The sequence below is a fragment of the Oryx dammah genome, unplaced genomic scaffold (genome assembly GCF_014754425.2).
Source record: "Oryx dammah isolate SB20612 unplaced genomic scaffold, SCBI_Odam_1.1 HiC_scaffold_2, whole genome shotgun sequence".
NCBI classification, from domain to species: Eukaryota; Metazoa; Chordata; class Mammalia; order Artiodactyla; family Bovidae; genus Oryx; species Oryx dammah.
Window position 1 is genome coordinate 927471 of NW_024070186.1, and position 27038 is coordinate 954508.

General features: G+C 45.6%; 1 protein-coding gene across 1 annotated transcript in view; it reads right to left on the reverse strand.

Moving 5' to 3' along the window:
- Positions 1-27038, reverse strand: part of KCNH8 (potassium voltage-gated channel subfamily H member 8) — a 476728-nt gene that overhangs the window by 286498 nt on the left and 163192 nt on the right. The window lies entirely within an intron of this gene.

Sequence of the window (27038 nt, forward strand, 5' to 3'; positions counted from 1 at the left end):
CCTTTCTCTTTCAATAATGAGAATAGACTTAATGACACTTCACCTGAAAAATAGGCTTAACTGTCAACCACCCAGAGAGATCCCTGACAAGGCTTTTCTTCCAGTTCCGTCAGTAGAAGCTACTTTGGGAATGTCTATGTGGCATCACAGAGCAAAATCCATTCAAATCAGAAGGCTGAAGGAGTGAAATGAGATTGAGGTCAAAGAGTCTATAGAATCAGGACAAAGCAAGCTAAAACATGTGAGAAAGAAGCTAAAATGTGCAAGAAATTTCTACTCCGGCAATCTCTTTTATTCAAGAGAACAGGTAGCTTTCCAAACTATTAAAATATATTAAAACCATTAAATTATATTCTACACAATAAAACAACCTTAAGCAGAGGGGATTTTTTTTAACTTCAGAACACGTTCTGAGGTTAACATTTCCCTGTTCAATAGCATCTTTTCTTAGAATTGTTAACAAGATTTCTGTCGCTGTTTGATTCCTACTATATTCCTAAAACAGTGTTTTTTTAAAAAATAGTGGAACATAACATTTCCAAAGATTATTTAGTAGACTTGAAGAATTCTGGGGAAGTCAAGACTTCAAGAAAAATAGTTCTCCTTATCATAGAGGAAATCAGCCTTCTGGTTATAGCTTGTTTTATTGTCCATCAGTACAGATGTTCTAAGCCATAAGATTCTTTTTTTCCACTTGATGTCAGTTTAACATGATGTCTCTTGGATCCTCTCATCGGTACTCTGTAGATTAGTAAATATTAAAAAGCAAAGACAGAAAAACCCCAACTCATGTGGTCGCATCTCAAATATGCACCCAATAAAGCACAAAAACCAGGTAAGGTGTCTTCTGCTGCAAATACCCGTTTTAGAGACATTCCTGACATTGACTTCTCTCTTATCCCCCAAATCAAGGCGTCACTCAACATTGTCATTTCCAGGAGCTAAACTTGTGAAATCGCTTCTAAATCCATTCACTCTCCCATCTTAATTGGGCACATCCTATACTTACGCAGAGTTCCTCAAACTTTAATCCCCTGGGAGGGCTCCTAAAAACAGTCTTGGACACACCTCCAGATCTGCCTCGGTAGGTCTGAGCAAGGCCCGACAATGTGCATTTCTCACAGCTCCCAGTGACGCCGATGCGACTGGACTTCACGCCACACTCTGCGCACCCACTGGTCCGAGAGATCGTCGCCACGCGTGTGCACCACCCGCCTCGCATGGCAGCAAAAGTGATCTCTGGAAACTGCGACCTTCACCCCATACCTCCTGCTCAGAACACTTGGAGCGTGGCAACCACTAGCTAGCTGTCATGGCCTCAGCATGACAGCAACCTGACTCCTGCCTCCTTCCCCGCCCCCATGGGAAGGCGGCTCTCCAAGGACCCTGGTGTTCTCTTCTTTCCTCACATAAGCTTTGCACACGCTACTCTCTTTGCCTGGGGTGCTTTCATTCTTTCCTCCATGGAGTAAATTCCCACATCCTTCAAAATTCAATTCAAATACCACTTCCCTGATGAAACCTTCCTTGTGCTTTTGTATTTGGTCCAATCCTGCTGTTATTCCCTTCCACAACAGACCGTCATTTTTCTGCAAACTACTCAATAGGTCGTCTGATTATTTGATCTGTCTGTCTTTCTCAAAAGGGTATAAGGTACAGAAGATCAAGAACTATATCTTTTTTCTCTTGCACTCTCCCACATGCAAAGCAGAGTGCCCAGCCTAAACTTGGGAGGCCCTCAAAACTCTATTAAAAGAACAGAGTTCCTCATTAGAAGATGAACTCCAGTTTTCAATAATAAAGCTGGTTGCAAGACTGATCACCAATATTCAGTAAGTTTTCGTGTGCCTGACACTGTGCTCAGCCTTGGACAAGCAATATTCCACTTAAGCCCATTAAGGATATGCTCTCACTATTATCGCCATATTCCAGATGAGAAAACTGAGGCTCAGGAAGTTGAAGAATCATCGCTATATTTTCTACCACTTATTTCCTTTATCTGACCCTCTTAAGAGCTTTAAGATATAAGATGTAAATATTGTCTCTGTTCACCTCTTACAGACAAGATAAGATGTTGAAGGTGAAACACCTTGGCCAAGGTCATGTACAGAATGTCAGTGACTCAACCAGGACTCAAGTCTTCACACAAGATTCTTACAATTTTTCCAGTCAAGCATGTTGGAAATGGCAAAAAGTGCTCTCTATAATAAGACGAGTTTTACTGCATTTCTGATTCAAATATGCATCTGAAAATGTGAATTCATTAGAACATCCTGCCAACTTGCTAAAGACTGACAATTGGATTGTTTCTTAGAAAGCGCTTTCAGCTTTGAGAGGTATCTCCACACCAGGGCTTCTAGGGAGAGCAAAAACACTTCTCCCTTTCACATTCAGAGGGGCCCCGTTGTCTACCGCACCAAGTACGGTGATGCCGCCGCTGTTTGCAGGCTGCCTCTCCATGCTCAGTGGCCGCCTCTCCAGCTGCCACCCCTTTGCCTTTACTGTATTAAAAAAAAACAATTGGCCTACAGTTGACTTACAGTGGTGTAATGGTCAGTTTAGAATGGCTGCACTTTATAATGATTCGCTTCTGCTGAACGGCAAAGGGAACCAGTTTTACGCATCTATATATCCACTCACTTTTAGATTGTTTTCCATATAGGTGATTACAGAATATTGACTAGAGTTCTTTATGCTCAACAGTGGGTCCTTATTAGTTACCTATTTTATATGTAGTCATGTGAACGTGTCAATCCCAATCTCCCAGTTTATCCCCGCTCCCTTCAGTTCAGTTCAGTTCAGTTCAGTCGGTCAGTCGTGTCCGACTCTTTGCGACCCCATGAATCGCAGCACGCCAGGCCTCCCTGTCCATCACCAGCTCCCGGGGTTCACTCAGACTCATGTCCATCGAGTCAGTGATGCCATCCAGCCATCTCATCTTCTGTCATCCCCTTCTCCTCCTGCCCCCAATCCCTCCCAGCATCAGAGTCTTTTCCAATGAGTCAACTCTTCTCCATGAGGTGGCCAAAGTACTGGAGTTTCAGCTTTAGCATCATTCCTTCCAAAGAACACCCAGGACTGATCTCCTTTAGAATGGACTGGTTGGATCTCCTTGCAGTCCAAGGGACTCTCAAGAGTCTTCAACAACACCACAGTTCAAAAGCATCAGTTCTTCGGTGCTCAGCCTTCTTCACAGTCCAACTCTCACATCCATACATGACCACTGGAAAAACCATAGCCTTGACTAGACGGACCTTAGTCGGCAAAGTAATGTCTCTGCTTTTGAATATGCTATCTAGGTTGGTTATAACTTTCCTTCCAAGGAATAAGTGTCTTTTAATTTCATGGCTGCAATCACCATCTGCAGTGATTTTGGAGCCCCCAAAAATAAAGTCTGACACTGTTTCCACTGTTTCCCCATCTATTCCCCATGAAATGACGGGACCAGATGCCATGATCTTTGTTTTCTGAATGTTGAGCTTTAAGCCAACTTTGTCACTCTCCTCTTTCACTTTCATCAAGAGGCTTTTGAGTTCTTCTTCACTTTCTTCCATAAGGGTAGTGTCATCTGCATATCTGAGGTTATTGATATTTCTCCTGGCAATCTTGATTCCAGCTTGTGTTTCTTCCAGTCCAGCGTTTCTCATGATGTTAAGAAGTTAAATAAGCAGGCTGACAATATACAGCCCTGACGCACTCCTTTCCCTATTGGGAACCAGCCCTTTGCTCCATGTCCAGTTCTAACTGCTGCTCCCCCTTAGTAACCATGATTTGTTTTCTACAGTGTTTACTTCTGTGACCTAGAGATTGTCATGCTGAGTGAAGCAAGTCAGACTAAGATAAATGTCCCTACGATATTTCTTTTATGTGGACTCTAAAAGGATGGTATGAATGAACCCACTCCCCTTGCCTTTTCCAGCCAGCAGGTGGGTGGGGAGGCACTCGTCTCTCCCGGGTTCCTTATTCTGTTTACCCGCTCTGTGCCTGCATGAATAAACCTGCAGATCCCAGCCCCACATTCTTGAAGCAAGGACAACCTGGTCATTTCCTGTGCAAACATGTTGATTTAGTAACCTGGTAGATAGCACTCCCTCTCATATATATATATATATATATATATATCTCCAAGCAATGGAGCCAATTTCGGCCTAGAAACAGAAAGAAGCGGGGAGGGTGGGGTCAGAGGCTGGAGGAAGACTTCGCAGGAGAGATGACCACAAGCTTGCAACAAAAGGGAAAACGAGCTCCGCGGAGACAGACTAGTACAGGATCTCAGGGCCATTCCTGGTGGGAGTAGAACCGGGCTTCACTGGAAACACCAAGAGAAATATTTACATTCACTGGGCAAGTTATCTGTTAAGCATTTCTCAAGCATCAGGGACTTTTCTAGACATACAGATACCACGATGACATGGCACCAGAAAGGAGGGCTTTGCCCAGTCTCACGGGGGCAGACAGCTACATAAAGGGAGAGCGATAACCCACAGTGGGCTTCTCAGGGGCTGCTAATGGTAAAGAACCCCTCTGCTGTTGCAGGAGACATAAGAGACGTGGGTTCAATCCCTAGGTCAGGGAGATCTCCTGGAGGAAGGATGGCAACCCACTCCAGTATTCCTGCCTGGGAAATCCCATGAACAGAGGAACCTGATGGGCTACAGTCCACAGGGTTGCAAAGAGTTGGTTTATAGACAATACATTTTTTCCTCACAGCTCTGGAGGTTGGATGGGCTGGGTATCTGAGCTCAGAGTACCAGGGCCACTGGGCTCTGGTGAGAACCCTCCTCCAGGTTGTAGACTGCCAACTTCTAACCCTGTCCTCAGACGGTTGACAGGTAATGGGTGAGCTCCTGGCCCCTTTCTACAAGGACACTCGTCCTACTCGTGAAGGCTCCACCTTCATGACCCAGTCACTCACAGAGACCTCTCCAGATACCACCAAAAGGGAATTAGGTCTTCAATATATGGATTCTAGGGGAAATAAAAACATTCAGTTCGTTGCATGATGAATGCATGTCACTGTAGTTCACTCAGTTGGTACCAACTGCAAAGAATGGGCTTCCCTCCCAGCTCAGTTGGTAAAGAATCCGCCTGCAACGCAGGAGACCCCGGTTCAATTCTTGGGTTGGGAAGGTCTGCTGGAGAAGGGAACGGCTACCTACTCCAGTATTCTGGCCTGGAGAATTCCATGGACTGTATAGTCTTTGGGGTTGCAAAGAGTCAGACACGACTGAGTGACTTTCACTTCCACTTCACACTTTCACAAAGAATGGAAGTGTGATGTGAAACAGAAGGATCAGATGGTCACAGCTGGTGACGGCCTTACTGGTGAAACAGGCTTGAACTGAGTCTCGGTCATTTTATTAGCTCCACGGGAGCGGGCTTCCCAGGTTGCACAGTGGAAAAGAATGTGCCTGCTAAGGCAGGAGACGCAAGAGACACGGGTTCCATCCCCGAGTCAGGAAGCTCCCCTGGAGGAGGACGTGGGCACCCACTCCTATATTCTTGTCTGGATAACACTGTGGCCTGAGCAGCCGGGCAGCCCGCAGTCCGTGGGGTCACAGAGGGTCGGGCACGACTGGGCAGCTGAGCCGCGGGCGGGGAGGTGGTGGAGAACCATCCTGGCAGGGAGAGCGATAAGCTCAAAGGCATGACGCAAGTCAGAATACGGAAGTTGCGGGGAAGAAAAAAGCTTAAAGTAATAAATCAGGCTGAGGTGGGGTAGGGATGCTTGGTGGAAATGATGACTTTGCCGGGGGCGGGGGTGGGGGGGGGGCGCGCGGAGGGTGGAAAAGAAGGCTGGGTTTGGAGACAGAGACACCAGCCCAGAGAGAGCTCACCAGGAGCTTCATCTGCAGACTGAGTTTCTGTGCTTTGCCTGAGAGCCACGCGGAGCCCCCGGAGCCTCTGTCATAGGAAGGCTGCATGATTGAGTTTGCCCTGAGGAAGGTATCTCTGGAAGTGATGAGAAGAAACGATTTGAGGGGGTCCACTGGAGACTAGGTGATCGGTACTGATGAAAGGGAATTATTGCAGCCTGGGCCCAGAACCAGGACAGTCTGAACAGAATCAGCAGCAAGAGAAGTGCTTTCCTGAGCAGGGCAAAAGGGTCTCGGTGGGGGCTCTGGGGGGTCTGAGCTTCTGGTAACAACTGCTGTGTAAACTTGATGGGGGCAGTATCACACAGAGTGCAGCTCTCTTTTCATCCACTTGCAGCCAGTCAGCGTTTTATAACTATTCATCTTGGAAATAGACTCCTATCATGCCTAGTGTGGGGCAAATTTTGATGTTAGCTTTGTAATGCATACACAACTGAAGAGGTGCAGCCTCTCAGTTGAGACATCATAGAGTCCTTCAAGGGTCTCCATTCAGGTGGTGTGATGCCCACGGCTGTTTGGTAGGGTGTGGGGACCAGGAAACCAGCCCACAGGGCAGGGCTCAGAGTTTTTCCAGGGCCAGGTTTTGGATTCAGGCACTGAACTGGGAGATTCTGAGGGCCTGGCATTCTGGGAGATGGGTTCTACTTGGGAGAACATGGCAGACGGGAAAGGAATATTTACTGAATGGCTATAATCTTCAAAACTTGCCTCACACGTCTGCAACTTGTGTAGTTCAAAGGCCTTACATCCACAAGAGCCCTAGAGCTTTGGTCTCAAGACTTGCTGCTGCCATTTTGAGATTTCTGAATTTTTCTTTTTTTAGCAAATGGGCTCTGCATTTTCACTTTGCAACAGCAAATTCTATGTAGCCTGTCCTGACAATGCCTGCTGAAGAGTAGTTATCTCAGTTGGTCCGTTATTAGTCCTCTCTGAGGCTGGCATTGCTAGATCTATTTCAGGGAAATCCAAGATGATGCTCAGACAAGCAAGGTCACTGAGCTAGAATAGACAGTGAGTGGAAAGAGGGAAGATTCCGCCCCAAGTCCATTGAGTCAGTGATGCCATCCAACTATCTCATCCTCAGTCGTCCCCTTCTCCTCATGCCTCTAATCTTTCCCAGCATCAGGGTCTTTTCCAATGAGTCAGTTCTTCACATCAGGTGGCCAAAGTATTGGAGTTTCAGCTTCAGTCTTTCTAGTGAATACTCAAGACTGATTTCCTTTAGGATGAACTGGTTTGATCTTCTTGCAGTCCAAGGGACTCTCAAGAGTCTTCTCCAACACCACAGTTCAAAAGCATCAATTCTTTGGCGCTCAGCTTTCTTTATGGTCCAACTCTCACATCCATACATGACCACAGGAAAAGCCATAGCCTTGTCTAGACGGACCTTTGCTGACAAAGTAATGCCTCTGCTTTTTATACGCCGTTTAGGTTTGTCACAGCTTTTCTTCCAAGGAGTGAGCATCATTTAATTTCATGGCTGCAGTCACCATCTGCAGTGATTTTGGAGCCCAAAAAATAAAGTCTGTCACTGTTTCCGTTGTTTCCCCATCTATCTGCCATGAAGTGATGTGTTACATATAAATACATAATACATAAATACATATATATGTTCAAGTTGGATTTAGAAAAGGCAGAGGAACCAGAGATCAAACTGCCAACATCCGTTGGATCATGGAAAAAGCAAGAGAGTTCCAGAAAAACATCTACTTCCACTTCATTGACTATGCCAAAGCCTTTGACTGTGTGGACCACAACAAACTGTGGAAAATTTTTAAAGAGATGGGAATACCAGACCACCTGACCTGCCTCTTGAGAAATCTGTATGCAGGTCAGGAAGCAACAGTTAGAACTGGACATGGAACAACAGACTGGTTCCAAATAGGAAAAAGAGTCCATCAAGGCTGTATATTGTCACCCTGCTTATTTAACTTATCTGCAGAGAACATCATGAGAAACGCTGGACTGGAAGAAGCACAAGCTGGAATCAAGATTGCCGGGAGAAATATCAATAACCTCAGATATGAAGATGACACCACCCTTATGGGAGAAAGTGAAGAGGAACTAAAGAGCCTCTTGATGAAAGTGAAAGAGGAGAGTGAAAAAGCTGGCTTAAAGCTCAACATTCAGAAAACAAAGATCATGGCATCTGGTCCCATCACTTCATGGCAAATAGATGGGGAAACAGTGTCAGACTTTATTTTTTGGGGCTCCAAAATCACTGCAGATGGTGATTGCAGCCATGAAATTAAAAGACACTTACTCCTTGGAAGGAAAGTTATAACCAACCTAGATAGCATATTCAAAAGCAAAGACATTACTTTGCCAACAAAGGTCCATCTAGTCAAGGCTATGGTTTTCCCAGTGGTCAGGTATGGATGTGAGAGTTGGACTGTGAAGAAGGCTGAGCACCGAAGAACTGATGCTTTTGAACTGTGGTGTTGTTGAAGACTCTTGAGAGTCCCTTGGACTGCAAGGAGATCCAACCAGTCCATCCTAAAGGAAATCAGTCCTGAGTATTCATTGGAAGGACTGATGCTGAAGCTGAAACTCCAGTACTTTGGCCCCTGATGTGAAGAACTGACTCATTTGTTAAGACCCTGATGCTGGGAAAGACTGAGGGCAGGAGGAGAAGGGGAGACAGAGGATGAGATGGCTGGATGGCATCACCAACTCAGTGGACATGAGTCTGAGTAAACTCCAGGAGTTGGTGATGGACAGGGAGGCCTGGTGTGCTGCAGTCCATGAGGTTGCAAAGAGTCGGACATGCCTGATAGATTGATCTGAACTGCACTGAAATAAATGACTACATATATAAATATATACATATATTTGTATACAGTAGTATATATAATTTAATTCCAAACTTCTAATCTATCCCCACCCCAACTTAGTGGATCCCTGCCTTCCCTGTCTGCCATTATCCCCCAGGAGGCACCTACGGCAGCTGGCAAGTCCAGCTCTCCCCGGCTCAGAGGCCAGGGCAGGGGATGGAGGGCCAGGGTGTCCTGGATGGGCAGCTGGGGTGGACATGCTTGGACCTACATTCTGACCAATTCCCTTAACTTCTCTGTGAGTCAGTTTCTTGAACTGTGAAGTGGGGGTATTACTAGGATCTGCCTCCAAGGGTAGATGTGAGAAAGAACAGGAGAGGCATCACAGGCAAAGAGCAGAGCACAGAGCTTGGCCGGTGGTGGGCACTCAGTGGGGGCTGTTACTATTTCATGCCAGTGTCTGTGTTAAGCTGGGAAGGCTGACCTCCAGGAAGTGAAGGTCCCCAGGAATCTAGCTAGCTAGGCAGCATCGTGACAACTCAGTCATGGCAGGACAGGCCTAGCTAAGTGCTTCCTAATTAATGCAACGAGACCTGAGCCACATGTCCGCCTCGCTTTGCTCTGACCATCTTGGCTGAAGAGCTGGGGTGAGCACAGGCCCCCTCAATAAACCGTCTGACGTAAAACTGCTCATTCATTAAACAATGCAGGCTTAGCCGTGGGTGTAGAAAAGAACAGCCTTTCTCAGCTTGTTCAGATGTATGAATAGCAGACCAGGAAAGTTACCTCCATTTACAAGGACAAAGCGTGAACCCAGGCAAATGGAAGGATAAACTGCAGGGCAGACCCTTCCATCAAGCGGTGCGTGCTGCCCTCAGCCAGGTTCTTTCCGGGCCCTTCCCTTTGGCGAGTGTCCCTTTGAAGTCATTCACTGCATTTGCACTTCTGAGCGTCACCTCTTGAGTGCGAGGGACATGGGAGGAAAACACAAAACACCAATCTTCTGTGAGAGTGAACTGACTGATTGGAGAATCATCAGAACATCATCAAAGCATCATAAAATGCTTCCTGTTTCAGAGCAGGCCAAGTCTCAAGTGAGGTCTCAAATCAGGCTGGAGAAAGTGGCTGATCGTAGCAAAAATAACTAGACCCATGGTTCTCTTAGGACCTCCCTGGTGGCTCAGAGGGTAAAGCGTCTGTCTACAATGCAGGAGACCCGGGTTCAATCCCTGGTTTGGGAAGATCCCCTGGAGAAGGAAATGGCAATCCACTCCAGTACTATTGCCTGGAAAATCCCATGGACAGAGGAGCCTGGTAGGCTATAGTCCATGGGGTCGTGAAGAGTCGGACACGACTGAGCAACTTCACTTTTCGTGGTTCTCCGATAACTTAGTTGTAGAGAGCACGGTCCCTACTTGGCGGCCCTTCAGATAATATGAAAACTGCAAATTTTCCAAGCATCAAAATTAAATGTCTTTCATTTCTCCAAAGACATACAGATGTCTAATAAACACATGAAAAGATGCTCAACGTCACTCATTATCAGAGAAATGAACATCAAAACCACAATGAGGTATCACCTCACACCAGTCAGAATGGCCAGCATCAAAAAGTCTACAAACAATAAACACTGGAGAGGGTGTGGAGAAAAGGGAACCCTCTTACACTGTTGGTGGGAATGCAAACTAGTACAGCCACTATGGAGAACAGTGTGAAGATTCCTTAAGAAACTAGAAACAGAACTTCCATATGACCCAGCAATCCCATTGCTGGGCATACACACCGAGGACACCAGAATTGAAAGAGACACGTGTACCCCAGTGTTCATTGCAGCACTGTTTACAATAGCCAGGACATGGAAGCAACCTAGGTGTCCATCAGCAGAAGAACAGATAAGAAAGCTGTGGTACATATACACAATGGAGTATTACTCAGCCATTAAAAAGAACGCATTTGAGTCAGTTCTAATGAGGTGGACAAAACTGGAGACTATTATACAGAATGAAGTAAGTCAGAAAGAGAAACACCAATACAGTGAATTAACACATATATATGGAATTTAGAAAGACAGTAACAACAATCCTATATGCAAGGCAGCAAAAGAAACATAGATGTGAAGAACAAACTTTTGGACTCTGCGAGAAGGGGGGATAGAATGATTTGAGAGAATAGCATTGAAACATGTATATATTGCCATATATAAAATAGATGACCAGGGCAAGTCTGATGCATGAAGCAGGGTACCCAAAGCGGGTGCTCTGGGACAACCCAGAGGGATGGGGTGGGAGGGTGTTCAGGATGGAGGGAACACATGTGCACCCGTGGGTAATTCATGTTGATGTATGGCAAAACCACTGCAATATTGTGAAGTAATTATCCTGTAATTAAAGTCAATAAATTAATTTAAAAAATAAAAAATAAATAAAAATGAAATTAAATGTCTTCTTGACACACAGACACACACATACACACACACACCCCCAAAAGCATTTCTACAAATCTAGAAGTGGTGGTTTAAAATGTGGCTGCAATGAACATTGGGATCCATGCATCTCTTCAAATTATGTTTTTCTCTGGATTATGTGCCCAGGAGTGGGATTGCTGTATCATATGGTAGGCATAATTTCAGTTTTTTTTAAGAAACCTCCATACTGTTCTAATATAATATCACAAATCAACTATATTCTAGTAAGATTTTTAAAATAAAATAGTAAAAACCTTTGGGGCACACTTCCTGTTGAAAGTTGGGGTCTAGGTGGCCCCTCACGAGTCTGGGTGTCCCTGAGTCTGCTCCACCCAGAGTACTGGTTTGAGATGGAAGCCCGTGTGCTAGGTGATCTCCTAAAATAGATCATGAAAGGTCTTCAGCTTCTGCCTGCTTCCTGGGACCCTAGACTACCCGGAGGCCGCTGGGTTAAGGAAGCTACAGGTAGGCACTTCCATCCTCTGTCCCAGCTGATCCCACACGTTCAAGACGCCATCCAAGATCACGCAGAGCAGCGCCCCTCCTGTCTGAACACTACCAGCCAGCCTCAGCTAACCCCCCGCGGGAGAGGAGGCGCTCAGCCAAGCCTGGCTTGGACTCCTGGCCTGCGCCCTGCAGTACTGCAAGATACGGTCGCTGCCGTGTTCAGCCACTGGGTTCCAAGGCAGCTGTTGCTCACCTACAGGTGGGAACACTAAGGGAACTTCCGGACTCTGCCAGCCTGTGAGTAAGAACATGGTTGGATCCATCTCTCTTTCTCCCCACCCCACCGCCCCCCGCAATGGTGATTCTATCTAAAACTTTGTCAACTTAAGTTTATTCTTTCAAGGAATCAGTTCTTATGTATTTTCGGTGATCTTTCCATTTCTCTTTTTAGTCCCTATTTCACTTATTTCCACTCTATTATTTCCTTTCTTCTACTACTTTTGGCCTTTACCTCTTCTCTTTCTAGTTCCCTTAGGTGTAAACTTAGTTTATTTGAGATTTTTCTTGTTTCTGGAGGGAGGCCTGTATGGCTGTGAGCGTCCCTCTTAGAACCACTTTTCTGTATCCCACGGATTTTGGTATGCATATTCCACTTTTCATTTCCCCTAGGCATTCTGCTTTCTCCTGCAATGTCTTCTGTGTCTCAGTAGCTGTTCAGTAACATGATGCTCAATCTCCACATATTTATATTTTTCCAGTTTTTTTCTCGTAATAGATTTCTCATTACATGCCACTGTAGTCAGAAGAGATGATTAATATAATTTCAATCTTCTTGGGTTTATTGAGATGTTGAGACACTGACCTGCGATCTATTATGAGAGTGCTTCGTGTGTGCCGGGGTCCAGCCCCGGTGGATCCAGGGTGATTCAAAGGGGAGACGGATAGGCGAGGAAAACTAATGTATTTAGAGATATAAGATTAGATTAGGAAGAAATAGTATAGTAGGAAATTTAGGTGGAGAAAAAGAGGCTGAATAACTTGGTTTACGGGGAAAACCAATAAAACCTCGAGACAAGAGGTTTGCACCATCTACGTTAGGCCACCAGCATCCACTTGAATATCGAAGGGTGCCCCGCCTTAGGCTCCCTTTCGCGTGGATCTTAGCAGCCAGGGCAAGTAGATGTGGTGAGCCTCCCCACTCCAGATGGGAATTCAGCTGAAACAGGGGAGAAAAGAACGACATGGGGAAGCCCAGCATCAGTGCAAGACTCCAAAAACTTTACTTTTCAAAATCAGCTTTTATACCCCAAGTTGTATATAATGGAATCTGCAGAGTTATGCAGGGGCAGCAGTCCTGACCCTCATTGAGACAAGGCTTTCCTCTTGCATACCTTCCCTTATACAAAAGGTATCAGGTGGTTTACATTATCTTCTGGCCAAGAGGCCTGTTAACAGTTTTATGGCTCTCTTCCTGGATAATTGTCCAGAAAACTCCTTTTCCCTAGAAGTGTTTTTTCTTTTCTGTGCATCACCCTCAAAGTACTAAATAAAGTTACATTCCTGTAGAACAAAGGTGCAGTGGGCTATAACAAAGAAAGTACTTAACTCAAAGATCTAATGTTGCTAATACCAGGTCTACTACCTGTTTTTCTATATACCAACTATTTCTACAAATAAAAGATATGAAAATGTGGCAGCAAGTATTGGCTCAACAAATGAAACCTTTAATCAGTCCTATTCTAATGATTTTGACTCCTCGGAAGCCCCTACATTCCTAGGATGTTTTAAGTTTCCTGTGCCTCCCGCAGTCAGGAGGCCTCAAACAATCACATGTGCAGCTGTACGAGTCCTGCAGGCTGGCTAGAAAGCCATCAGAAGGGTTTTTAGATTGAAACACCCTTTCAAATGCAGAAGACTAAAGCCTTGAGATGACTTTTTCCAGAGTGTGTCAGGAGAGTGGAAAAGCAGAGCACAAAGGCCGGCAGACTTTGGTTTTTTGGGGACATGCTCAGGAAACACTAGGGGGAAAACCTGAGATCTGACTCGACCTCGCCCATCAGATCTCTGCCGCATGACCTTGTCATGGGTGGGATTCCTCACGCTGGCTCCCAGCACATGTGCACTTGAGAAGTAAATTACATGTGTTCGTCTGCTTTTGGATGGAATGTTCTGTGTCTATGTATTCAATGCATCTAGTCTAATGTGTTGTTTAAGGCTGTGTTTCCTTATTGATTTTCTTCTGAGTGATCTATAAATTGATGTAAGTAGGGTTCTGCTTTATTGACTATGCCAAAGCCTTTGACTGTGTGGATCACAAGAAACTGTGGAAAATTCTTAAAGAGAAGGGCATACCAGACCACCTAACCTGCCTCTTGAGAAACCTGTATGCAGGTTAGGAAGCAACAGTTAGAACTGGACATGGAACAACAGACTGGTTCCAAATAGGAAAAGGAGTATGTCAAGGCTGTATATTGTCACCCTGCTTATTGAACTTCTATGCAGAGTACATCATGAAAAACCCTGGGCTGGAAGAAGCACAAGCTGGAATCAAGATTGCCGGGAGAAACATCAATAACCTCACATATGCAGATGGCACCACCCTGATGGCAGAAAGTGAAGAGGAACTAAAAAGCCTCTTGATGAAAGTGAAAGAAGGGAGTGAAAAAGTTGGCTTAAAGCTCAACATTCAGAAAATGAAGATCACGGCATCTGGTCCCATCAGTTCATGGAAAATAGATGGGAAAACAGTGGAAACAGGGTCAGACTTTATTTTGGGGGGCTCCAAAATCACTGCAGATGGTGATTGCAGCCATGAAATTAAAAGACGCTTACTCCTTGGAAGGAAAGTTATGACCAACCTAGATAGCATATCGAAAAGCAGAGATATTACTTTGCAAACTCTGTCTAGTCAAGGCTATGGTTTTTCCTGTGGTCATGTATGGATGTGAGAGTTGGACTGTGAAGAAAGCAGAGCACCGAAGAATTGATGCTTTTGAACTGTGGTGTTGTTGAAGACTCTTGAGAGTCCCTTGGACTGCAAGGAGATCCAACCAGTCCATTCTAAAGGAGATCAGTCCTGGGTGTTCTTTGGAAGGAGTGATGCTAAAGCTGAAGCTCCAGTACTTTGGCCACCTGATGCGAAGAGCTGACTCATTGGAAAAGACTCTGATGCTGGGGGGCATTGGGGGCAGGAGGAGAAGGGGATGACCGAGGATGAGACGGCTGGATGGCATCACGGACTCGATGGACATGGGTCTGAGTGAACTCCAGGAGTTGGTGATGAACAGGGAGGCCTGGCGTGCTGCGATTCATGGGGTCGCAGAGTCGGACACGACTGAGCGACTGAACTGAACTGAACTGACTGAGAGTGTTAAAGTTTCCCGCTACTATTTTAGTTCCGTCTCTCTCTAGGTCTGTCAATGTTTGCCTTATGTCTTTTGGTGCTTCCAGGTGGGTCTCTGTCTTTATGAACGCTGCATCTTCGTGCTGGATTCGCCTCCTCATCGTCCTGGGCTGCTCCTGTTCATCTTTTCTGACCTTGGTTTAACCTTTCTGCCTGTTATGAACAGAGCTATGAAAGCTTTCATTTTGCGTCCATTTCTATGGGATATCTTTTCCATACCTTCACTTTCAATGGATGGGTTTCATCACTTCTGAAGTGAGTCTCCAGGGGACAGCCTGTAGCTGCTCTTACTCTTACCCATTCAGCCACGCTATGCCTGCTGTTTGGTTCTTCCTTATATTTTCTCTCTCTCTGTTGAAGTTCTCGCTGTGTCCACCCATTCTTCTCCTGAGCTGTGAGCATCTTCATGATCAGCACTTTGAATTCTTTACCAAGTAGATCACTCCTCTTCATAGAATTGAAATCCTTTTTCCGAGATTTTGCCGATAATTCTGTTTGACACATACTTCTCAGTTTCTTCGTTCTTCCTGGCCCTCTGTTCTGAGCTTTATGCATCAGGCGAATCCCAGGCTTAAAGGGGTGGGCTTGTGAAGATGACTTTATTTAACCTTGCCTTAGATCTTTTGTCTCTCAAGTCTCTGTGATTGTCTGAATCCTCTAATTTAGCCTTGATATGTCTCATTTGTGGAGATTATGCCAAGACATGTCAGTGTCCCAAAGGGAGGAATCTCACACCTAGTTTTAGGTTGATTAGGAAACAAAGCCTCAAGCAGCAGCTTTTAAAGCATACACGTGTGCACAGGACGTGTGGGGCCACAGCTGTAATCACTATGGCCTCCAAAGCACACCTGGAGGCATCACGTGGGCGAAAGTTACACGTCAGGGCCCCAGACGAGTGTACAAGCGCTTCTCTGTAAGGTCTCACTGATGCTGCGGGAGTGTGACACGCTGACCTCTCACTGCTTAATTCCCTGGGAGCACTTCCTGAGATCCTAGGTGTGGGGGGGGGACACTGAAGCCCATCTCTCAAGCTAAAGCTCCAGGACAAGTAAATAAGTGTTTTCTTCCCAGAAAGATGGGTTCTGTGTGTGCAGTTCCCTGGGGTGGTGGATGCTGCAAACAGTCTTCCCAGTTGTTACAGACCCGTGGAAGTCAGTAACTCCACCCCCCTGGCCACCAGGGCCAGGGGATTGAGGGGTGTCCCCGTGTGGACACAGTGGCTTCAGCAGGGCAGCTGGAGAGCACGTGGGTGGGGCACACTTGCCAGCCTCAGAAAGGCAGTGGGGATGTCGGGACTGCACACACCCGTGGGTTTTAGCAACGCAGCAGGAGAATGGCTTGCTGGCTTCAGGATGGGAGGGAAAGAATGCCCTGATGGTTCGTGCTCGCTAACCCCATCTGGAAGCAGGCTGGTGTTGCAACTGCCCAAATGCTCTGACTTCAGCAAGACAGCAGGACTGTGCTTCGTAAAGTCGAAAGAGGTGTGCTCCTGGGGCAGGTGGAGAGTGTAATGATGGCATCGGTCAGCCTCCGTCTCCAGGAAGAGTCTCACCTGCCCCCAGCCCTTCAGCAGAGGCTTTCACCTTAGCAGACGAGTCCCCTTCACATAGCTTAGATGCTTCGCAGACTGCTGGTTTTTCACTGGGTCTTGGGGTGTGTGAGACTGTATGTGAGCTCTTTAGAAAGGAAACCTCAGTTTGCTGCAGCACTTTGGATCCCTTGGACATCACCTCTGTCAGTTTTCTTAGCCGGGCCTTTTGGGCTCATCTCTCTGGTGGCGCCCCAGGGCCCAGGGCGTCTCATCTCTCTGGTGACATCTTGTCTCGTCTCTCTGGTGGCGTCCCCAGGGCCCAGGGCGTCTCATCTCTCTGGTGGCATCTCCAGGGCCCAGGGCATCTCATCTCTCTGGTGGCGTCCCAGGGCTGGTGGTGTCCCAGGGCCCAGGGTGTCTCATCTCTCTGGTGGCATCTCCAGGGCCCAGGGCGTCTCATCTCTCTGGTGGCATCTCCAGGGCCCAGGGCGTCTCATCTCTCTGGTGGCATCTCCAGGGCCCAGGGCGTCTCGTCTCTCTGGTGGCGTCCCAGGGCCCAGGGCGTCTCGTCTCTCTGGTGGCGTCCCAGGGGCCAGGGCGTCTCATCTCTCTGGTGGCGTCCCAGGGGCCAGGGCGTCTCATCTCTCTGGTGGCATCTCCAGGGCCCAGGGCGTCTCGTCTCTCTGGTGGCGTCCCAGGGCCCAGGGCATCTCGTCTCTCTGGTGGCGTCCCAGGGCCCAGGGCATCTCTTCTCTCTGGTGGCGTCTCCAGGGCCCAGGGCGTCTCGTCTCTCTGGTGGCGTCCCAGGGGCCAGGGCATCTCGTCTCTCTGGTGGCGTCTCCAGGGCCCAGGGCGTCTCGTCTCTCTGGTGGCGTCTCGTCTCTCTGGTGGCGTCCCAGGGCCCAGGGCGTCTGATGTGGGGCCCTAACCCTTCATTCCTCTGGGAGAAGCGCTGGATTCCTGAGGTCCCCCCCTACTGTGAGTCACTGTGTCAGGGCAGGGACTTGCTGAGATCATGGCTCTACACTTCCTACCCAGCTCAGTGTGGCCCTTTTAACATCTCATGTCGCTTTCAGACCTTTTTCAGAGGGAAATGACCCACATGTGGCTAGCGATCTGATGTGTCCACAGAAGGAGGTGAGGGCAGGGTCTTCCTGTGCTGTTGTCTGGGACTCTTCTCTTCTTGGCATTAATCTTTCCAGACATTTTACTACGGTCTGTGAAAATCAACTAGAGAAATGTGAAGTGCACCAGTGAGTAAAGAGAGTGAACAACGGAGAGCTGCGGGGGCAGCGGCAAGGTGAGCGCACAGCGTGTGTTGTCTCCCTGCCTCACAGTCTCTCCATCTGTAAAGGTGATGTAATTTGTGTTTACTTCAAAGTCTTACTAGAAAAATTAAAACAGCATGTGTACTGCGTGGCAAAACATAATGAATTATTACTTTAGATTTTGTGTATCATTTTTATTAACGTTAAATGTTTAATAATGGTATATTGAACTTAAATATAAATAAAGTGTATTTATTTATGATTACCTTCTGTTTGAGCTAGAGATCACCGTTTTCCATAGAGAACAGTGATTTCATTTTCTTTTGCTTGCAACTTGAGTAAAAACAACAGAGTCAACTTAAAGAAAAATGCTAAGCAAGCAATATTTCAGTAGGTATATGGAAATGAATGGCCAACCTTGAAGGTGCCATGAGTCTGTGAATGAAGAGAGCTTTCCACAGCTCTGTCAGGCTCAAGATTCCCTTCTGTGTCAAACACTTACATTTCTCTCTTTTCTATTTAGAACTGAAAAATTAAAATTAAAAAAAAAAAACCCTGCCTACTGACAATACACATTATTTTCAGAAAAGTGACAGTCTATATTATTAACAGTAATATAACAGAAATAAAAGTGAAGCTGTCTCTGATAAAATAATAGGCACCTCAACATAAAATCGCAGGTGTGACTGACTACAGCAGAAGATGCCAGCAAGAAGTTGGACCAACATGTGGAATCACCGGGAATGCATTGACTCCAAGTACAAAACACGTGCAGCTGTGCTGTGTCTGTGACAAGTATGGTGAGTCAGTGACAGTCTTCTGAACTCAATCTTCTCTCATTACACTATGCTTCTATTCTCAGAACTTCAATAGGAACTTAAAGCCTTCCACAAACACACGGTGCGTTCCGTTCCTAGTTCAGGCCGTCTGGCTTCCGGGAAGCCTGGTAGCGCTCTAGGAGGTCCTGCAGTGCACAGCCCTGTATTATAAGCTGCAGGCAGCATGCTGAACAGCAGACCCTTACGATTGACTCTTCGTGCGTAACTGAAACTTCACGTCCATCGAGCAACAACTCTCCATTTACCCCTCTTCTCAGCCCCTGCCGATGGCCATTCTAGTCTCTGCTTCTTTAAGTCTGACTACTTGAGACACATCATATAAGGGGACCTTAATAGACTTACTTCATTTAGCATAATGTTAAGAGGATAGACCTCATGTTAGGTGTTCTTGCCACAGAAAACAAAACAAATAACAAAAAAATCAGGAAAGAACACAGGGAATTTTTAGAGGTGAAGCAGGTGCTTAGTGCCTTGATTGTGGTGATGACATCATAAGTATATGCAAATGTCCAAACTCATCAAGATAGACTCATGAACATTCGGAATGTTTTTTCTACCAGTTATACCTCAATAGAACTCAGAAAGAAAGAAAAAGAGAGAAAATAAAGGAAGGGAGGGAGGTAGAGAAGAAAGAGAGAGAGGGAGGGAAGGAAGGAGAGGGGAAGGAAAGAAGGAAAGAGGGAGGGAAGGAAGCCAGGGAGGAAGAAAGAAGGAGAAAGCCAAGTCAAACACTGGGCAGTTCTTCAACTGCAAGGCCATCCGACACATTACAATACACCTAGCATCTGTAACTCCTGCCCATTAAATGTCAAAAATACCCCCAATTTTGAGTTAGAGGATTTTTATACATTCTAGTTTCTTTACTCACAATCTTAGGCAAGTGGCTTAAATTCTAATCTGCTTAATGTAAATATAACCACGTATTACAGGCTGACTTTTGCCTTCCCAAAAGAATGTTAGAATCCTAACCCATAATGTCTCAAAATGTAACCTTATTTGGACACAGCATTATTATGGCGACAAGATGAAGTCATTAGGATGGGCACTAATCCAATAAGACTGATGTCACGTTAACATGGGGAAATCTGGACACAGCCACCCATGCAGGGAGAACAGTGTGAGGAGATGAGAGCGGAGATCAGGGCAATGCTTCTGCAGGGTAAAGAACACCAACGCACGCCAGAAAACCAGCAGGAGCTAAGGGAGAGGCGTGGGACAGGCTCCTCCTCTTCGTCCTCGGGAGAAAGCACCCCAACTGACCCACTGGACTCAGAATTCTAGACAAGCTTCTGTTGTTTAAGCCACTCATTTTGTGGTACTTTGTTATGACAGCCCAGGCAAACTAATATATCAGGATGATATTTTTACAAAATTAACTGTATCATTTTAATTTTCATCTCAAATCTTTGTTCTCTTGCAGCATTTCTCTTCCTGTTGAGTCTACTTAATATAAAAATAGGCCTGAAAGATAAGCGTTCTGCAGAGAAGATATGCTAAGATACACATCTTAAGGTTGGGGTTTGTAGATTCAAACATGATGATCCTCCATGACACAGAGATGATGTAATTTCCCACCATTAACATTTAGCCGAGAAGGTAAAGTCTGGAAGAAGGTGAAGACAACATAACATCCAAGCCGGTCCATCCTCAGCTGAAGGGATTGTGAGCAAGTAGAAGAGGCAGAATTTCCTTCCTTTGGAGAAGGAAATGGCAACCCACTCCAGTGTTCTTGCATGGAGAATCCCAGGGACGGGGGGAGCCTGGTGGGCTGCCGTCTATGGGGTCACACAGAGTCGGACATGACTGAAGTGACTTAGCAGCAGAAGAGGTAGAGTTAATCTCCTCTCTGTGAGTTTCCACAGTTTGAGCCTGGGAGAAGTGGTATCTGTGTAGTTTTCTTACTACTTTATTTTTTAAATACATTTTGAAGGTTACTTTCCGTTTACAGTTATTACAAAATATTGGCTATATTCCCCTTGTTGTACAATACATCCTGTAGGCAATCTTATGTGCAATAGTGTTTTGATAGTTTTTTGTAGACACTGAAGGCAGAGAGACCATTTGCCTTCTCTTTGGGACTCTTGAGAGAAGCTGGTTGCCAGGCTATCTGTCTCCCAACACGAGCGTGCCTGATGCCTACTGTTGAGGAAACAAGATAGTTTCAAGGATGTGCACTTGGAGGCGCCACTTGCTCCCACATGTGAAGGACGGGAGGGCTCACCTGAAGTGTCTGTAAGCCTCCCATGACTAGCAATATTGAGTGTAGAGAGCAATAATGAAGGCCTTGATTTGCGGCATGATGAAACGGGAGGCAAAAATGGAGAGTGCTCTACCATGGTTTCAAGAGCAAAGGGAGGGTGAAGTCATGTCAGGCACACCACCAGCCATAATTTGCAGCTGTAAACACTAAAAGGAGAGCGTCAGACAGATGCACCAGGCGTGAAACAGGGAATTTACAAGGAGTTAGGGGGACCCTTTCTATACTACGCCTCGAGTTCAGATAAGCTCCTCACATTCCAACCATGGAAACAGAAATTTAGAGAGAAAGGAAGGAGAAGGAAATGATTTTTAAAAAGTGAGCTCACATACCTGGAGCAATTATACGTTATCTAAAGAGACTTTTTAAAATACAGCAGTGGTAATAGAAACATTGGTTTTGAAATATCCCCAATCCTTTCACAAAATTAAAATGACTAAGACAGTAAAATGAGAAATCCTCAAAATATATATACAACAGTGTGTCCCCATGAACCTGAGAATACTGGATGATGGACAACACCAACCAAGAAGCTTGACCCTTGCAGGAAGAGCAGCTTTATGAGAAAGAAAAAAAGAAGGTAAAAAAGAAGGTGCGTAATAGCTCTAGAGCGTGGGACCTCATAATCTGTCAACAGGTATTTACTCCCCAACGCAGAAATCCTCTGGAAGTAGAGGGTTCCACACACAGATCTGAAGACAATTAAAACTAGCAGAGAGCTTCCCAGGCCCCAGTTTGAAGAGGAGTAAAAATGGGTTACAGAAAGATAGCACGGTGTTGGAGTTGTCTGAGCATTCAGCACTTTCAGAAAATTCAGCAGAAAATTTTTGTTGGATGTACAGAATTCACCAAGGCATGGAACTCTTAATACACTGAGGATAAACTGTTGGAACCCGAGCTGTACTTGGTCAGAGCAGGAACATCAGGGTGAAGAAAGGAAACGGTTCAAATAACACTGTGAAAGAGGCCTAACCAGGAAAGCAGAGCTGGCTCAGAAAGTAGCAAAATTGCAGCTAGATGGGGAAGGCGTCGACACGGGAACTCTGGGGGAGGGGCAACGGAGCCATGGATTTAGGAGTGTTTTCCGGCACACCTCTATTTCCAATATTCTTAAAGATGAGAAGAGCACATCTTATTCAAGCATGACAGCAGGACAGGATGAAAGAAGAGAGGAAGAGAAACTTATTTGAACACAGATGCAGAAAATCAGAGTGAGTGAGTGAGAGTTGCTCAGGCCTGTCTGACTCTTTGTGACCTCATGGACCGTAGCCCGCCAGGCTCCTCTGTCCATGGAATTCTCCAGGCAAGAAGACTGGAGTGGGATGCCATTTCATTCACTGCCACAGAAAGTCAAGACACCCTAAAATATTCCATAGGCACACAGAGCCTAACTATTTCAAAAGTAAAAGGGAATTTAAAGAAGCAGTTTTCAAAAGTAAAAGGGAATTAAGGGAAACAACTGAATCAGTGTACGCTATGCATGAATAGCATACACAGATTCAGAAAAGCTCAGGAATAAAATTACTAGAGGATGAATTCTATGCCTTCAAAATCCATATGTTGAAGCCCCTATCCCCATTATTGCAAAACATGACTGTATTTGGAGATGGGGTCCGTAAAGACGTAACTAACTTGAGTTGAAGTCATAAGGTGGCTCCAATCTGACTGGTGTCCTTATAAGAAGAGGAGATCGGAACAAAGACACACAGAGGGAGACCACAGGGAGACGGAGAAAGGAGGAAACGGCCATCTCTAAGCCAAGGGAAGAGGCTTCAGAAGAAACCAACCCATCCAACACCTTGATTCGCGGCTTCTAGCCTCTAGAATTGTAAGAAAATAAATGTCTGTTGTTTAAGAAACCCAGTTTGTGGTTTGTGACCGAAGCCCTAAGATAGTAGGAAAAAAATTATAGAAATTATATGAGCTAACTGAGCTCAGGAGAGGATATAAATGAAAGACAAATAACTGAAGACTTAAAGAGAAGAAATGCGGTGTGAATAGATATACCACAAAAAGAAAGGAAAGAAAATATACTGGACAAGTAAAAACAATGAAGAAGAAAAAATAAATTAAAAAGAGAAAGAAAATAATATGTACAGAGGGCAGGCAAGGATCCAACACACATGTAATAAGTAATCGTAAAGAGGAGAATCAAAGCAAGAAGACAGATCAGTGATGATTAAAATCCCAGAAAAATTTCCCAAGTAAAAGGGACTTAAACACTACCCGGCATATCACACGTCAAGAGAGAGGAATCTGACCCCCCAAATTCTATACCAGGTATCGGTAACCTGGATGCAGGCTAAACCCAGCCCACTTCCTATTTTTGTAAATAAAATCTTTATTGGAAGACAGTAACACATATTCATTTACGTATTTTCTAGGGTTGTTTTCAGACTATGATGACATTGATGGGTATTTGTAACACAGGCTGTATGGACTAGAAAATTCCTAACATGCATAATACTTACTCTCTGATTCTTCACAGAAGAAGTATGCTGACCCTAGCCTATGCCAAGATACATTCTAGTACAACTATTAGATTAAAATAAAATGAAATGAAGAAACAAAATGAAATGACAGGAAATGAATGAAATAATGAAACAGTTACTTGAATATCCAGGACAAAACCCCCACTCACTTAATTAGCAGCAGTTTTAGAGTAAAACAATACTCTATGCAAGTCCGTGAGAATGAACACAATTGAGATGGTAAAGTGAGTAAAACACAAACCGAAGGTTTAATTTTCAGCGAACTGGTCTCCAAGTCCTAAAGACCACAGTCGCACTGTTACTAACGCGCAAGAGTTCAGGGAGACGGTTTCCGTGAGCTCTTCCTGAGACGGCTCAGAGAGTGAGCTTCTGACAACCAAGACGTGATCAGAGAAACCGTGGGACAAAGCAATGGTGATCAGTGGGCACGTTTCACTGCAGCACTAAGGCTGGATGAGGAAAGGTGGGCGCGACGAAGCGCGTGCAGCTGCCCTGACCGCTCTGCCAACGTGAGCATCACTGCGGAAGGCGGGGCGGCTCGCAGCCAGTAAGATAAGCAGGCCGCGAGTGCCGCGCGCCCTACAGGCTTAGCGTCACGGTGGCACCGATGGGGCATCCCTTGCAGGCAGCTAGCGGGGAGAAGAGCGGGGAGAAGTGGCTCCTGGTGATGCTGATATGACCGTTCTTATGATAGGAAATGAGGAAAAAACTTTAAAAAGCGGGACTGTATTAAGACAAACATCTGATATAAAAATAACTTGGAAAAGAACCCAAAACTTTCCAAAGGACAAGAGGAGGACTTCAAAGAGAGAGAGAGATAGAGCAAAGGAAAGAGATCACATTCTAGAGTGAACACAAATATCCGGCAGGGGATTTACTGAACCGACCAGGGGACACTGTCATGGGTCCACGCGCCGGACCCGAGACGGGAGGGTGGGGCGTATGATGTCGTACCACGCAATGCTGCGGTGATGGCCCAGACGGTGTGACGCCGTGACTGACAGCATTCCAGGGTGGGTGCGTATGGCGTCACGCCATGGAATACTGCGCAGTCCTATGACGGGTCCACAGGATGTCATGCTGTCGGAAAGAACGGGTGACTGCCACCCAGCATGTGTTGTTCTGCAAGGTATCCACCATTGTAAAGGATATTCTTCTGCAAGTTATAGAACAGGGCGCAAACTATGCTGTGTGTATGAAAAGGAGGGAACCACACAGGTGTAAGTATCTCTGATATTAAAGAAACAAGGAGACGATAAACATCAAATTGACAAAATGGTCTCCCTGGGTTAGCACACCCACACACGTGATCAGCCACGGTGGATGCCTTTTCCATATCAGCAGAACCAAAGGGGACAGCTTTATGAGAAGACTTCTTAGTGCCACTATTTCCGGTACATGGGTAGAATCTAGGAAGTTTAGAGGGAGGATAAGTAATGAGCAATGTGAACTCCTGCACATAAGCATAAAATATGGCTCTATGTTACCAAAGAAACTTTTGTGTATTATGTTTATTTGTGAAACTAGCTATCCTTCTTAATTATTCTTTAATTTTAAAACCTTTATTCTTTCTTGGTCCTTTAAAGAGTTGCATCCAAAGAGGTCCACGAGCAGTGGGCATTTTTATAACAAAGCAGGTTCAGGAAACCGTGCCGGGGGCTCACTCCCACCTGAGCTCCATGTTCCCACCCATCTGGCCTCGAAGGTCTCCATCTTTTGGCCTTGCCACCGTCTCCTCCTCAGCCTAAACCTTTCTCAGAGGTGCCCCATTCGGATATTGTGAGAAGGCGTAAAAAGGAAGAAACGCAAATGGATTTGCAGAGACCAGTACAAGGTAACTATCTTAAGAAAGACAAGTCTGCAGTCAGCAGATATTTCAGAAGAAGCTTTTCCTTTTCCGTTTGTTCACCGGATGGCAGTTTTTATCACTCCCTACCAGTCTACATTCTCAGGGATGGCCTCCACTTTCTTTCATCTCAGGCCCTCTCTCCAAGGACTGTGATATATTTAGAGGGAGCTAAATAAATCAACCCTGGGATTTCTTTGGAAGGACTGATGCTAAAGCTGAAACTCCAGTACTTTGGCCACCTCATGTGAAGGGTTGACTCATTGGAAAAGACTCTGATGCTGGGAGGGATTGGGGGCAGGAGGAGAAGGGGACGACCGAGGATGAGATGGCTGGATGGCATCACTGACTTGATGGATGTGAGTCTGAGTGAACTCTGGGAGTTGGTGATGGACAGGGAGGCCTGGCGTGCTGCAATTCATGGGGTCACAAAGAGTCGGACACGACTGAGTGACTGAACTGAACTGAACTAGAGGGAACTAGAAGGCTTCTGCTTTATCATATTTGCAATGCAGGCCTTATCCACTGACACTGAGAAGCGCACAGTGGCCTCAACCGTCTTCCTGGTGCCAGAGAATCGGATGCCCTGCTCCTCCCAGAGGAGTGCTCGCCAATGCTTCACAACCACTGTGCATCCAAAATTCACACACTCAAGGAATGTCCTCCAAGGATAACCTTGGAAAGGGGATGAAGTTCCATGTTCAGGTTCCAACGTCTCCTCCTAAAAATGACCCCAACACTGTGTTAAAGAGGCCTGAGATGATGCTAATTGTCCACAATGCCCAGGACAAACCCCACGACAAAGAATTACTGGCCCCAAATGCTGACAGTGCCAAGGCTGAGAAACCTTGAATTAGAGTGCAATTTAAATGTTGTAAAAAACGACCTAAGAGAGTGATTCAAACCAGATGGAACAATCTGTCTTTGTCCAGGATGGGAAAGGTGGGCCTGTGGCCACACGCAGCCGCCGTACCTGCCGCTGCTTTGCGTTTGTCTATGGTGCCATCCTTGACAAACCATCAAACCTGGCTTTCCAGCCTTGCCTGAGCATCCCAACCCTTAACGTAGGAGCATACTGGGGTTGTCATAACAAAATACCACAAACGGGGTGACTTAACAACAAAACTTTATTTTCTCATAGTTCCAGACAGAGGCTGGACTTCTCAGATCAAGGTGAGGCCTCTCTCCTTGGCTGGTAGACAGCTACCTTACGGCTGGGTTTCCACACAACTTTTCCTCTACATACACACATTCCTGATGTCTCTTCCTCTTCATAGAAGGACACCAGTCATGTTGGACTAAGACCCCATCCTTATGACCTCAGTTAACCTTAATTATACCTTTAAAGGCCCTACCTCTATAGCCCATTAGGGATTAGGGCTTTTTTAAAACTTATATTTCCACCACGGGTGTACATGCATTCCCAAACCTGAACGCATGGACACCTGTGGTGGATTCATGTCAATGTATGGCAAAACCAATACAGAATTGTAAAGTAAAATAAAAAATAAATTAAAAAATAAAATAAAATTAAATTAAAATAAATAAATAAAACAAAAAAAATAAAACTTATATTTCTTTTTAATTGATTGATGATTGCTTTACAGGATTAGGGCTTTGATATATGAAAGTTAAAGAGACAATTCAGTCCACAACACCATAGGAAAGGAGAAGAGAAACTAGAGGGCAAACAATTTCATTTTTTAGGGAGTTTGCTCAGATATTGCATAAGTCATTCTTCTTTCCTGTAATTGGCAGGAACCCTGTCACATGCCAAGCTAACTGCAAAGAAGGCTGGGGAACATATTCTGTAGCTTGAAGGTCGTGTGCCCAGCTAAATA